Here is a 14,978-nt window from a genome sequence, read left to right as displayed (position 1 = left end):
TAATACACCACCAGCTGGTCATGTATCACAAGCTGCAAGTCAGGTTTTTTTCCTCCTTCCATATGCACAGTGCACAGCATATCTCACTGATATTATTTATTCAGTGGGAAATCAAAGAAGAGCTAATTAAATATCTATGCAGTTTTCAGCAGATAATTTAATTATTACACAAGGTACATTATGTCACACACACTCATACACGAACGCACACTAAAATGGCAATTGCGTGTAAATACTCACATGCAATGCAAGGAAGCTCACACACAGAGTGAGAAGACAATAGTCTCTTGGTTATAGTTGCATGAACACGTTTTAGCGTTAGAGAAACTGCAAAATCCTCAGGTGAGATATTCATTCTAGTCTTCTGACCACTCAAAGCGCTTTTTACACTATGAGTCACATTCACCCATTCACACACACATTCACACACTGGTGGCCGAGGATACCATACAAGGTGCCACCTGCCATTGGAGGCAATTTGGGGTTGTTCAGTATAATGACATGTGGACTGGAGGAGCCAGGGATCAAACTGCTGATCTTCCAATTAACGGACGACCCGCTCTACCTTCTGAGCCACTGCCGCCCACTAAAAAGTCAGAGGTGTGTGTTTTAGGTGTGCTTTGATTCAGTCAAACTTAAAACTTGAAGCTTTAATCAATCAAATTTGAAACTTAATACACTGCCATAAAATACCAACACATCCCAGCTACATCAGGTGATCCCAAACTGCCCAATCAACTGATGGAGCAGCTGATAGATCACATGATTCCTTTCTATGCAACCAATTGGTGAATCTCAGTCAGGGCGCTCTATTTAAACTGCTCTGGCCTGCCTACTGTTGCTGCTTCCTCTGCAAGCTGCTTTGCAACCTGCCTCCAACCCAGCTCCTCCTTTTCATGCTGTGTCTGACTTATCACTGTCATTGATGCTGCTCTGTTCTGTTCCCAGAGGTCTTTGCTGCTGCTCTCCCTGCCTTAGGCTTTCGATGTATGCGCATGGAAGGGCAGAGTGGTGTGCTCTCTCTGCCTTAGGCGTTCCACGTAGGCACGTGGAAGAGATTTCGGTAGGCCCGAGGAAAGGCAGAGAGGCCCCAGAGCAGAGCCATACCGCCAAATATAATATTGCAAATGGAAATAAAGTTTTCTTTGACTAAAGTGGTCCTGACTGAACCAGTTTTTGGAGGTGTAACTGCAGAGCAAAGCAGACACACCCTACGCACATTTCAGTGCTCACAATGACAAAGGTCAGTTGTATAAGCTCTGAGTAGAGTCTATGCACAACTATAAATCAGCCTTTAGGACTGGATTCTATTTTAACAAACCAATTCAGGCATTTAAATGTGTTCTTACACTAAAAGCACAAGATATCTCACCTATTGTTCATTATCAATCAACACTGAACAGTCTGTCAAAATCAGAAAAGGTAACTAACGTGCCTCTAACTGGATTACTGCAAATAAAATGTCTGCTTATTAATTTAGAATAAGTCCAGAACATCGTCACAGAACATCAGTCAAGTTGCCCTCTAGATTTTAATTTAGAAATTAATAAACCTCCTATCTAATGTCATCTAATCTGTGCCCTTATTGCACCTTTCCCTGCTTGACTTCTTCCTCTCATTGTGACCTGACATCACATCTCCCCTTCCTCTTCACCTATGGGTGCTTTATTGAGCAGGTTAAGCAACAGAAAATCAGCTCCCCTGCGTATCATTTGATCGTCATCCTCAATCTTCCTTTATCTCCCTCATATCATCCTTCCCTTCCGTCGTTCCTCCATCCCCGCTGTCTGTTTTGGGCTTGGCGAGCATCAGTAACAGCCGTGTGTGTCTCCACATCCATCGTTCTCACCATTACTTTCCCACCTGTGTGCGTCCCTCCTCTCCTTATACTGTTAACCTGTTCTGCTTTCTCTCAGCTGCTCTCATTTCATTCTGTCTGACACATTTTTTTCACATTTAATCACTCTGCATCTCAGTCTCCATCACCGTGACAGAGGAGTCTCCATTGTCTTGCCCGTCATCCATTTCTGCCGCCTTCTCCTCTTTCTTTGCTTTTTAGTTCCTGGCAATCGGTGTGCCCACTCCCACCCCTTCCCCTCTCCTTTTAATCGTTCCCTTGTCTCCATCTCACTCCTGCTGCTCCAAATTGATGAAAGTGTTCAAATTGTTATTCCCTGGACTCAACAACATTCACACTCTAACACACACACATGCAGACACACACGTCGTCCTACCGTTGCCTTCACACCCCTGCTGACATCATGGCCAGCAGTGTTTTTCTCTGTGAATCCATTAGCACCAACAACACACACACATGCACACACAAGCATAAACACTAAGCACGGACCACGCAGCCAGATGTTTAAACACACACAAAAACAAACACTCGGGCACAGACGGCAACAGTGTTTCACAGTCCGCGTCCAAACAGCGCCTTTTAACACTTGCCCACGGCTCGTGTTGACCTTTCAGTCTCGCACATGAACAGACAAGCTAAAACTAAATTAGCATAACACGCAACACAGCGCTAACCTAGCACGATGCTAACCACATGTTAACACCACTGTTTGTCATTTATTATCTTTTACCAGTTGTGTAGAACCAAATTCCAGTTGGTGAAATTTAGGCAACACTTTGTTCTTTCCAGCTGCAGGGTTGTGACTATTTCTTTTGCAATTCCACATCAGTTATTACAGTTTTTCTCAATTGCCAAAACATGCTTAATGAAACTGGGATCTACTTGCTCTTCATCATCACCTTCTTGGCACAACAGAAGTCTTCTCTTGCAAATGTATTAACACTTTTTCACTGCTTTCACACATTCCTCACATCCTTTCTCAAAACAGTTAACACAGAGCTTGCAGAAAGACCCAAAACTTTATTGGATAAAATGTGTTAAACAAAAGGAAAACATTTATTCACAGCTGATAAAAGATACTTGTGTATTTATGAATCTCTAATGCCCCTGTGTGAAACTGCTTGGCACAACTTTTCAGTCAGAAATCAGTACAAGATGGCACCTGTGTGTTGCTGTTTGCAAGCATGGATCAAAGAGACCAAAGGCATGGAAAAAATAAATCATGAATGTGAAATTTTTTGTTTTGGTTTTTAGAATTTTTCAACACAAAAAGTGTGAAAAGTGCAGGTGTCGAGTGCAACAGGGTTTGTTTTCTCTGGTAAAATCATCCATTGGGACAAGAATAAATTCACTGTGTGTGTGCTTGTTTGCTTTTTGGAACATACTACTAGTACTATGTTAAGTATCAACAAATGGCACAGGCATAAAGCACAAATTAAGGTTAAACTGGTTCATTGTGATAGCCATATTTGAATTTTGTTGTCCATTGTTTAATGATTGGCATAAAGAACATATTATTTCAACCACAACTTTTGTTGTTTGATAGAAATATTTGCTTTTGTTGCATGTTTTTAGTGTTTCATGATGTATATTAGAGCGTTTTGCAAACAAAATGTGTTATTTTGGCGACTTTGACTTCGGTCTGAATGGAAAAACGTATTCAAGCGAATGACAAAAACTGGGAAATGATTAAGATCAATTATTTGGTCTATGCCTGGTATCGTTTGGAAACTCAGTCAAGCCACAAAATCTCCCACATCAGTCCCGTGTCCTATTGCAATAAAATGTAAGCCATCAGTATCCCTATTCCAAAATAAGCTAGGCGTCTTCATGCGTATTCATGTCACGCCAGCTAACCAATTAAAGCGTTACATCTAGCAGTAGAGGGAAGAGAAGGGGCACAAACTTAACTATTGTGAACTGCCTCACAATATGTAAGTTACTCTGTAAGAGATGATTATAAAAGTTGCTAAATAGACAACAAAGCTGAAGAAAGCCCACCGTCATCTATAAACTGAAGATTTATATGCAATTCACAAGACAATGCAATAATCTTTAACAAAGTGAAGACTGATGGCGTTGTAATTTTTCCTCTCTTTGTCTGACATTTGTCTGACACTAACCCTGTGCAAGTTTGCAACTTAGTCCTCAGTGTTTGCAAGCACATGTTCAAAGCCTCTATGGTTCTGATAATATATACAAAGGTTTTCCTGGTTGATTTCCTCCAAATGTTTAGCGGAATTATGCACAACATTTGCCTGGTGGTGCGGTGGTTAGCATTGCTGCCTTATAGCAAGAGGGTTACTGGTTCGAATCTCGAAGTGGGGGAGCCCTGCTGTGCGGAGTTTGCATGTTCTCCCCATGTCAGCGTGGATTTTCTCCAGGTACTCCGACTTCCTCCCACAGTCCAAAGACATGACTTTATGTGTTTACCCTGCGATAGTCTCCCGACCTGTCCAGGGTGTACGCCGCCGCTCGCCGTCACAAGCTCAAGTTCATGCACCTGTGTGAGTTTATGTGACAGTGAAGATTACTATATAAAAGTCACTTTAGTCTACCTGCTGTCACCGCCTTAAAAATACATCATAAAAATACACAACTGCTGTGTCTAAGATATAGAAATGTGGAGGTCATGCTTTGATAAAAACTTATTCCCAGCCAAAGATGTGGTTATTTCTTGCATGAGTTGTTGGATTTTTACAGTTCTATGTCTGAGCACAGTCCTCCTGGTTGGTCATGGTGTTTGATGCAGCTATTAGGGTACACACTACACACTCACCCACACTGGTTTATTTAAGTGAAAATCTAAACTCTGACTAGATGTGTAGGCTATATGATTAAACCACCAGGGCAAAGCAGAGCTAAATTTTGAAAAGATATTGTTGTCCCTGCTTCTTATTCAGAACTGCCTGTCCTCATTGCCTGAAAGGATTCCCATGGCTTCATGGCCTTTAGAGCCCAGAGCTGAGTCAGGTCCCGAGACAGTCTTTGGCCATCATTGTTCCAGCCTGTGATAATTAGCCATTAGGCTCCTGCGCTGTGACATGCCGTCGAGGCCCTTCTTCCCCTGCTCTAATTTTAACAAGGGATAAAAAAGAAGAGAAAGATGAAGAAGGAGAGGAAGAAAGAAAGAGGGATTAGTGAGGAGAGGAAGCACTTTCCCTCCCCCTCTCTCTCAGGTCCCCAACTAACACTTGTCCAAACATAAAGCATTTTATCCTCCACTGTGCCCTTCCTTAATATCTCACACTTCAAAATGTTCAAGTCCTCTCAGTGTGTGCGCGTGTGTGTGTGTGCATGTGTGCGTGTGTGTGTGTGTGTACACAGCCCATGCCGGGTTCTTTCACTTCCTCTCTTTCTTCCTCTCCCTCCCTCCGTCTCTACGGGGTTAGAGGACTTAGCTGGCTTTCAGAGAGCTGTTGATTTAGCATTATGTGTGTTAATGCAGGAGGCCAGGAGGGGAGGAGTGCTGACTCCAATACACTTTAAATCCACCACATGCCAATAGATAGGATGACACCTGGACCTCTAGCTGGGACGCTCTGATGAATAAATTAAGCAGCCCTCATCTCTACATCGATCTAAATGAACCTGCAGTGTGTGTGCGCTAATGTGTGTAGTGGAGGGCGGTGAAGTGCGGGCAGACTGTAAATGTGGGAGGCGGGAAATTTTTGTAACGGGAATGTTAAGTTGTTCAGGTGTGTGTATTGTTTGTGTGTGTGTGTGCGTCCTCTCTGTCCAGGCCACTTTCTCCATACATTGATTGTCAGGTTAGAAGGGCTCAATAGTGCCATGGCAGCTATGATAGCATCTTTAAGGCAATTAGCCTCGGGCACAAGGGAACATACAGTATGCACACACATACCTACACACCAATCGCTATCCTAATCCAAACAGCTTCAGATTAATGCCTGCATATGCTTTAAAAAAATGGTGAAGCTTCATCTAAATTTGAAACATCTGCACTATGGAAATATCTCCAACTGACTTGTAAGTATTGACAACATGGGCATAGAATTCACTTGAAGGAGTATTTCTGCTTTTTAGTATTGCAGAATAACGTCATGGGACTCAGATTGAAAAACAAAAAGGTCAAAGCAAAGGCAAAATGGTCAAAGTCGATGCAGTAGAGGGCGAGATATGCTGACTTTTCTTTCATATCATGGGTCAAGCTCCAAAAATGCTGCTTCCTACGCCTCCCATAACTCAGCTCAATAGCATATTTTGCTAGGTAGATTTGCATGTCTCTCAAACTCTACGGCCCCAGTTTTCAATGTAGAGCCCAAGATGAAATAATCCTGATGACATCACCGGGGTTATTGTTTGAATTTTGGAAAGCTCCTTCTAGAGACTTATGCCGGATTTCCACTGGATGCATGTCCGTTGCGGAACAGCAGCGCTGGTTTTCCGCCGCGTGCTCCGCCGTCCGTCAATACCCACTGGCTACGTTTGCTGTGTGGAGTGGTGCAGCTCCGCCGAAGACATCTTGGGGCACTGCCATGATTAATATCTCCTCATCCATGGTGTCAACGGGGTGAAATGACGTCTAGAAACCTCTGACCTGTTGACTTCAGGCCTGCCTCTGCCCATTATGTAGTTTTCAAGGTGTAGTGCAGGGAAATATGATCCACTGTGAACACTGTGTATTTTATTTTGAAAATTAACCGTATGTTTTATTGTGTTTCTGTGCACGACTTCCTGCCCCGCACGATCTGCTCTGTGCTGAATTGCTGCGTTGTGCTCCGGCGTCGCAAAAATAGAAGTCCTGCGTATCTGTTGCGGAGGGCTCCAGAGTGCCGGAGCTGAGACGGAGCTGGAACGCAGCACAGCCGCAGCCAGTGGAAACACACACATTGACTAGAATTGAATCCTATCAGCTCCGCTGTCGTGCCGGAGCAGAGACGCAACCAACACGCATCTGGTGGAAATAGGCTGTTAGGGGGTGATCACACAGAAATGAGACGCTAGAGATGCAGACGCTTCAAAGACGCTTGAAACACTGGAAGCACTTATTCAATGTGCGCTAGCTACTGGCGTCTGATGCTCAAAAAGTTGAAAATATTTTAACTTTTCAGTTTCTAAAAACGCGCGTTTTTAGACGCATGTTTTTAAAAAGACGTTTTTCACATTGGAAAAACGCCCGTCTAAAAAGACGCTTGAATGCCGGTCAGACGCGCCGTATCATAGGAAAACAATGGTTTTACTGGCGTCGCGTTTCTAGCGTTTCATCTCGGTGCGATCGCTCCCTTATACAAACTAATTCCACAGGCTGAGAAGTTCTCGGTGTGACAAGTAAACTGATCTTTCTGTGTAAAATCAGTGGAGTGGCCCTTTAATAATTTGCCTTTTAGCCATTATCCAAAAGATCAGGTTTGCCATGACGCACAAAACATGGAGAAAATTTAGTGGTCACATAAAAATCCAACTGCAGACAGAGCTCAGAGATGAGATGCACTCAAAAAAACAGTAAAACCAAGAAGTGGTGACTCTGCTTCCCAGAACATAACCAGAACTAGACTCAAAAAGAAAGTGATGAGTTAGAGAGCTGCTTTAATTAGCAATGTTCTTAGTGATTAATTTCCCTAATGTTCAAACAGAGTTTAAATTTAGACAAGTGGACTGGTCTTAAAGTAAGAAAACACTCAGGAAACAGCTACAATCGAGGACAATTTAATTCATCAGGTTAAACATGATCCAAAAATACATTGTGTATATTATAAGGGCCTTTTGAAGTTGTGTGCCTTGTCAAAATAAGTCACAACCTACATGACTGGACCATGTGGGGATTTAATTTGAAAGGACAGACACAGGAAGTGTCCACGCTCAGCAGTCAGACAGGAGTCTGGTTAATTTCCAGGGCTGGTACCTGCGGTTATTCCACAGGCTAGTTAATAACATGTCGGGCAGGAAATCCAAAGTGTGGGATCATTTTGAGAAGGTGAAGGACGAACCCAAGGTGATATGTAAACTCATCTTCATTGGTCGACTACAAACATGACGTATCATCTGAAACATGGAAGTAGCTACATGCCCATTAGCCCACAGCGTCATTAACAGGCGGCTCGCTCAGTGTGTGACGTGCACTTGTAGATAAAATATAGGCCTATATTAATGAAGGTTCATTAGTACGGTTTTGTATTTCTCTGTAATGTAGCACAGTGTTAACAATGTTACTGATACTATTCTTTCTCACACCTTCAACTCAAACCATTGTGTTGCCCCGCCCAAAATATATCATTTAATATTCAAATTATTATCATAAACATGCAGGCGACTAGTCGACTAATGGCCCTAAATGACGACTATTGGTCGACTCGGAAAATTCTTAGTTGGGGGCAGCGATAATGAAATCAGTGGTCAGACAGGGTGGTCCTCAGCTAAAACCTCCTACTAGCAGAAACCACAGCAGCTGGTGTGGACAGGAGTAAGCACCATGGACAGCTCCTCTGCCTCTGAGAGTGTCAGCAGCAGGGGAGCTGTCCTTGGTACTCACCCCTGTCCACACTGGCTGCTGCTGAAACCCACAGGATCAGCACCATGGAGAGCTCCGCAGCACCACACAGGTTTAAATAATACACTTGAGTTATTTACACATTTCCCTTTGTCAAAGAAAGGTGTTATACTTTTTTATACAATAAATGACTGACACACTAAATAAGCTGACAACAGGAGTAGAGTCAGGAGTTCGTCCAGCACGTGTAAACACAGCCCCTGGACTCACCTCAGCAGCTTTTTGAAAAATGCTTGTGAACTCCTGTAAAACCGTCTGGCAGATGTTAAAGCTCTGACCTCTGAACTGAACGTGAAAGGGGAGCTTTGGAAGATAACACGTTTGAAAATGTCATCCGTCACCTCCCTCTCCCCTGGGGGTTTTTCTGACAGAGCGGTTGTTTGTTGGCCCGAAAACGGAGCGGTCCAGCACCTAAAGTGATGGCCGGCTCTGCCTCTTCATGTGAGCGTCGTGCTTTGCGACGACGACGCACTTTGGAGTTGCGTGAATCATCCTATTCAGTGCGTTTAGCTCACTTTTCATCTCAGCACAATGAGCCTAAATACAGCCCTAAAAATAGAAGCCACCTCCAAAATGGCAGCCAAACTGTCTGAGTTTCACAATCAGTGTCTGAGTGAGGGGCAGAGACACAAACACATGAAAGAGACAGAGGCGAGGGCGGAAACTGAGCACCTGGCTCCAGAAAAAGGAGATTTAAGATAAGCCTTATGTGATAAACCGTGCACATTTCTACGTTAAGTATAACACACGCACTCTATTCTCTGCCAGTCTCACACGAGACCTCTTTATCTCCCTCCCTTGTATTTTTCTGGTTTTCTTGAAGCTTTGCTCATCGTCCCTCTCCTTCATCTGTGTCAGCCAGTGACAGTGTGAGCTGCTGCTCTGACTCCACGCTGCGCTGTTTGCATGAATTACACATCTGTGTACAGACGCAAACACACACTGTGTACGTGTCCGTGTCTGACACGGGGAAACAAACCATTTGATTTGTTACCATGACAGCGAATAACAACCTAATAACCATGCAGTCGCTGTTAATGCATGTTTGTATGATGCTGAAAACGGTGACTCAAGGAGGAGTTGGAAATTGTGTTTATGTGTGAGTGTGTGATGACAAAACCAATCTCTCCTCTTCGGTCTGATTGATGGTAAAAACCTGTCTCATTCTCTACGCAGTACTGTGTGTGTGTGTGTGTGTGTGTGTGTGATGATGTAACACAACCTACATTGGCTTCCTTCCTGTCTTTATTTGTGTATTTGCGTTTGCGTTTTACAGCCTCCGAGAGATACTATCCAATGTGTCACCGTGATGACTCAAACGGATGTACTGTACTTATATATGTGTGTGTGTGTGTGTGTGTGATTTGCTCTCTGTCTCTTCCTTCTGTGTGTGATGAAAAACTACACTATGGGACATGTGTGCTGTCATTTTGCCTATGCGCACAGTGTGTGTATGTGTGTGTGTCCTGAGGTGAGTCCACAGGCTGGCACTGACCTGTTGTGTTAGCTGAGGAAATAATCACATCTCAGGACCTGTTTACTCATGTTCCATACAATAAACTACACATAACTTACATTTTCTCTTCCTCATTTTATCCCTTATATTCTTTTAATACATATTGTCATGTACCACTTAGAATCAACACCAGTATCTGCAGCTTTTTGGTTTGATTTGCTGTTGTGGACTGTATGGTTGAGTCTGTCCTGCTGTAACAATTCTCTCAGGATCTGGTGGAACAAATCAATGATAAAGTATAGCTTCACATTTGTCACCTGTTAATAAAATCATTCTAACTGGAGGCTCATGTTACACTTTCTTGTGCCACCACACTGTCCTACTTGCTGTCCTGCACGGCTGTCTGGCTAGGTGGGTTGGGCTTACCTAGGTGTAGGTGTAGAGCCTGTGTTAGTTTAAAGGGGGTGTGCCAAAGTAATTAAGAGAGATGATTTGAAGCAGGTGTGGGACCACAGTTGATGAGAGAGGTTTCTGAGTGCAGCGAGGAAGATGTACGGAGAAGTTTCCACCTTTACCCTGTGAAGTTTTCAAGTTATTGTCCGTGTATTTAATGTCTCTGAATAAACGTGATGTTAGGGAGGGATTTTCCATCACAATAGCCATAAAACTAAGTTGATATAGTTCATCAGTGTGTATCATCAACCAGCTTTGTATCACAAGTGTTTCCAGAAACATATTTTTGTGCACTGTTTAGCTGTAACATGAGAATATGTGAACAGGAAGTAGTGCCATATTGTTTTCTGTATTGTAAAAATGGAATGGAATTGTTTGTTACCAGTTGGCCACCATATTGCTTTTGGATGGGCAACTTGCATTACGTCACCCACCAGTGGGAGCTTTTATTTGTCCAGTGCATTCTGGTAGCTGTCAGTTTTCTACCTCTTGAGCAAAAGCAAATGCCACAGCCATTTTCTTCTGTTTTCTCTCATCCTATAGCGCCAGTTTCAAAAGTTTTAGCATCTTTCTACTGCATAGTAAGCTAGGGGTGTAACTATCCATCGATCTAGATTGATCCATATCCTCATCTTTAGGATACGCTTTAATTGAATGTGCAAGCAGCCAAGAAAAAGACGATGAGGATAACGTGATTTACTCTGGAATAAATCAGCAGTGTAGAAATAGTTTGGATTTCCAAGAAAATACAGGTGAACAGACAAAGCAAATGGTGCATGTAAAACGTAGCGTACCTGCCTGGACGGGCATCTCACTCAGCTAACTTCACACTACAGTTACATTAGCTGCTCTGTTTCAACAATGTTCACAGAAAGAAACGTGCATGCAGGTTGAAATTCAACCACGCTGTTCTGCCAGGAGATGCAGCGACTTAAACCAAAGGTGAGTACGAAAAATAATAATGTTATACGTGATTTGTTAAGGTTTGAGGAGAAGAAAAAAAAGTCTGATAGCTGCTAGGCTAATTTATGCAATGTAAACATGCTTAAGCTAATAATGGGTGATAAGCAAAAAACAATTGCTTTGTCCATGAACCTTGACAGTTATTACTGAGCTGAATTTGATACTTATGTTAAACAATGTTGTTGTTTTCTGGCTGTTTAAAGAAGTTTGCTTTCAGGGCTTTGAGCCAGATAACTCTGAAACTGTAGGGAAAAGATGATTGTTTGGATTAAAGTGAAAACATTTGAAGGTGAGTCTGTTTAAAGTGAACTTTACTGCACTTAAGCAGTCACAATTATTTACATTATTTATGTGTCTTTTTTATCTTTTATGGCCAAAAGCAAAAAAGAAAGGGGTGGCTGCATCGTATGTAACATAGTATCATTTGCCCATTCAACACAGTGGGCCTCATTCACTAATATCTGCGCAGAAATGTTTTTACTCTCCGCAAAAAATAAGTACTTGCGCAAAATCACCGTCGGATTCATGACACGTGCGTACCGGCCAATTTTGTTCTCACCACCGTGCGTATGTTAGTAAATCAGAACCATTCTAAATTGACAGGCGCGTGTCCGCGATCTGCAATCAGCATACTACCACGCCCCCATTTCTCCATATAAGGAAACCGCTTGCCTAGAGTTGATTCATGAATGAAGGAAGCGGTTACGCGAGGAGAGAAGTAGTAAATTTCACAGTTTGTTAGAAGCGATGGCGCCGGGTCTTACAGGAATGCCATGGGTCATTGCAAGATTGTGGAGGACACAGCATGCCAGGATGATCTTGCACACCTTCTCAGGGGTATAAAGTAGTTTGCCACCGGCCGTATCTGACCCAAACACATCCAACGGCCCTTAAGCACGCCAAAAGTGCGCTCTATGGCACGTGTGTGGGCATGTATGTTATTATAGCGCACCTCTTGAGGGGTTTCAGGGTTTGCGTATGGTGTCATCAGCCACGTTTTAAGGCCATATGCCCGGTCACCCAAACAATATAACGTTTTAACATTAACGGAATAGAGACTTACTGAAAATACTAACTTAAAACAATTGAAATAAAAGACTAAAGCCATCCACTTCTCACAGCCCCTGCCTCCAAACGCATTCCCACTGTACTGTTTTGCAAAATAAACGAGTCGTGGGTGCCTCCTGGCCAGCGGGCCACAGCCTTAAGGATATGGCAGTCGGCATTACAGATCATCTGCACGCTGATGGAGTGATAGTTTTTCTGTTCATGTTATTGTTAATATTTTAATTGTCACAATGATGAGGGTGAACGTGTGTCAATTTCATGGTAATTTAATCCATTTGGCCAATATATTAGTAAATTAATTATTTTAAAAAAATGTTAATTAAATCTCTTTTTCATGAATGTGGTTTTATAGACTCTGCATGTACTTAAAAGGTATGTTTGCATTTTCTGAATCAGTTCGGCCTTCCTCATTTGTGCGTACGCATGGTCTGAGGCAGTTCTAAATTTGTTCGCAGAGTAAGAACAAATTCGGGTAAGAAAATATTGATGAATCCCGGATTTGTGCGTCAAACGATCGTACGCACAGTTTAAGCACAGATTTGTGCGTACACACTGTTTGTGAATGAGGCCCATTGTTTCATATCGATCGCATTGGAATCATATCGTGGTGGACATTTGTCATCATATCTATGTCCAAAGAATCGATATAATATTGTATCATGATGAAACTGGTGATTTACACATACTTGTTTAATGCAACTTTAAATCAATAGTGAGTCCTTCTATAATGTTGGGGGGACTTGTGATAGATTGGTCAAAATCAAGCCAGCGGGGGCCGAGATATCGTGGTTTCAGCCTCTACTTGATCCTACATTTCAAACTTTGTATTATTTTGAAACTTTGGAAAGCTCCTTCCAGACCCACATAAGAGATTATGCAACTGCTTTCACAGGCTGAGTCGTGGCCCTGAACTGAACTGCATGTGTAAAATCACCCTTTTTTTTTTTTACAGAAATGCATGAGCACATTTTGTGCCTCACATTAAGATAAATAAAGGACACATCGGTGAATGCATTCATGAAAGAAACTGTCATGACTGATGGCATTTACTTATCAAGGAAAGTCCAAATGTGATATTAAATTCTACATTATGTAAGTGTAAAGAAAGTCAAATCAAAGTCTAAGTAATCAGATTAAGTGTTTACTTGCTTCTTTTCACACATTTTGCACTTCGATTTGTTACTTCCTGTCTGGGACTATGAGTGCAGCCAGAATCTCAGCAGGGCAAATGGGGTACATCCTAGACAGTCAGCGTGGATGTTATGCTGTTTTCTGCTGCAGCACCCATCTCTGATTCAGGCTGCAGTGGGCGTTCTTTTTTTTTTCCCAGTCAAATTCAGTCCCACAGCAGCATTAAAAATACAGAGACACAAGTTAAAATACATGTATGCACTTAGTTTTTCTGCTATTGTGGCGGTGGCTGACAAACTTTGTTGCTCGCTGTGCGGGAGGCTACTTTAATCTTCCTTGAACAAAAACAGAATCTGATTCCTCACTCTGCCTTTCATGTCTCTTCTCCTCGTCTGTGTGCTACCTTTTTTGGCTACTCTCGTTTTTTTCCCCCCCCAACTTCTCTAACTAGATTCATCTCCGTCCCGCTCTCTCTCCCTGAGTGGCAAAATGGGCCGACCAGTAACCAGGGGAAACGCTGCGTGACGTCACACACACTCTCACACGGGCTTAGTCAGAGAAGCAACAACCTAAATCCTCACACACACACACACACAGAGTGGAGAGGAGTGAGAGCGATTAGGGACTCCAAGTATTCTAAAGGAAGTTTTTTTTTCTCTTCATTCACCCATTCACACACTCACTGACACACATACACACACACACACACACACACACACACACACACTTGCGCTCCTTCAAGTAATTGTATTTGGAGCGACAAGTCAGCAGAATAAGTCTAAGCTGGCATTCGGGGTTATGTGGAGGCTGACGCACACACACACACACACACACACACACACACACACACTCAGAGGCGAGCACTGCGGCTTCTTTTGCCGTCTTACTCACTTTCTCTGACTAACTCTCTCACTGTATGCCCTCTCACACTGAGCGCAGACACAGAGAGGTGCAGTCATCCCTCTGTCCTCTCTCCGTCGTACCTTTAGGAAAGAACAAAGAGCCGTCTAATTGCGAGGCGGGACCACGGTTCCTTTTAAACGGAGAGATGATGGTGGTGGTGGAGGGAGGGTGACCCACTTCTAATCAAAGAGGAGAAAGTGGAGTCTTTTTTATCTTTATAGCTGTTTACCGTGTGAGTGCATCTGTCTGTTTGAATGCTGTAATTTACAGATGACGCCGTTTTATACCCTCTCAACGATGCTTCCTCTCTACCTTTCATGCCATCCTTCCCCCTTCCCATTCATCCCTCCGTCTCACCCTAGAAGAGGTATTATTCCGGCACACAGGAGCACAAAACGGCTCCACTTGTTTATGGGTGGGATTGTACCAGCTGGGTGGAGATTGTGCTTGTCTGACAGTGAAAGCACAGATCTCAGTCTGCCTGCTCTGAATGTGCGGCACAAATGGGCCAACCTCGACAACAACAAAAGGAAGCCACATGGCACCAGGCAAACAATCTGACCAGCCAACGCTTTGCAACTTGTTTTTCCTTTGGCTACATTATATCTGCAGCAAAGCTCCGAACAGAGGTACCG

The 14,978-nt window shown here is 43.1% G+C and overlaps 1 protein-coding gene across 1 annotated transcript in view; it reads right to left on the bottom strand.

The window, feature by feature from the left end:
• grin2aa (glutamate receptor, ionotropic, N-methyl D-aspartate 2A, a) overlaps positions 1 to 14,978 on the bottom strand; it is a 224,547-nt gene that overhangs the window by 161,386 nt on the left and 48,183 nt on the right. The window lies entirely within an intron of this gene.

Source organism: Epinephelus moara, chromosome 18 (genome assembly GCF_006386435.1).
Source record: "Epinephelus moara isolate mb chromosome 18, YSFRI_EMoa_1.0, whole genome shotgun sequence".
In the NCBI taxonomy this organism is placed as follows: Eukaryota; Metazoa; Chordata; class Actinopteri; order Perciformes; family Serranidae; genus Epinephelus; species Epinephelus moara.
Note: the sequence above shows the minus strand (reverse complement) of the source record. Positions and strands in the feature narration are given on the sequence as shown.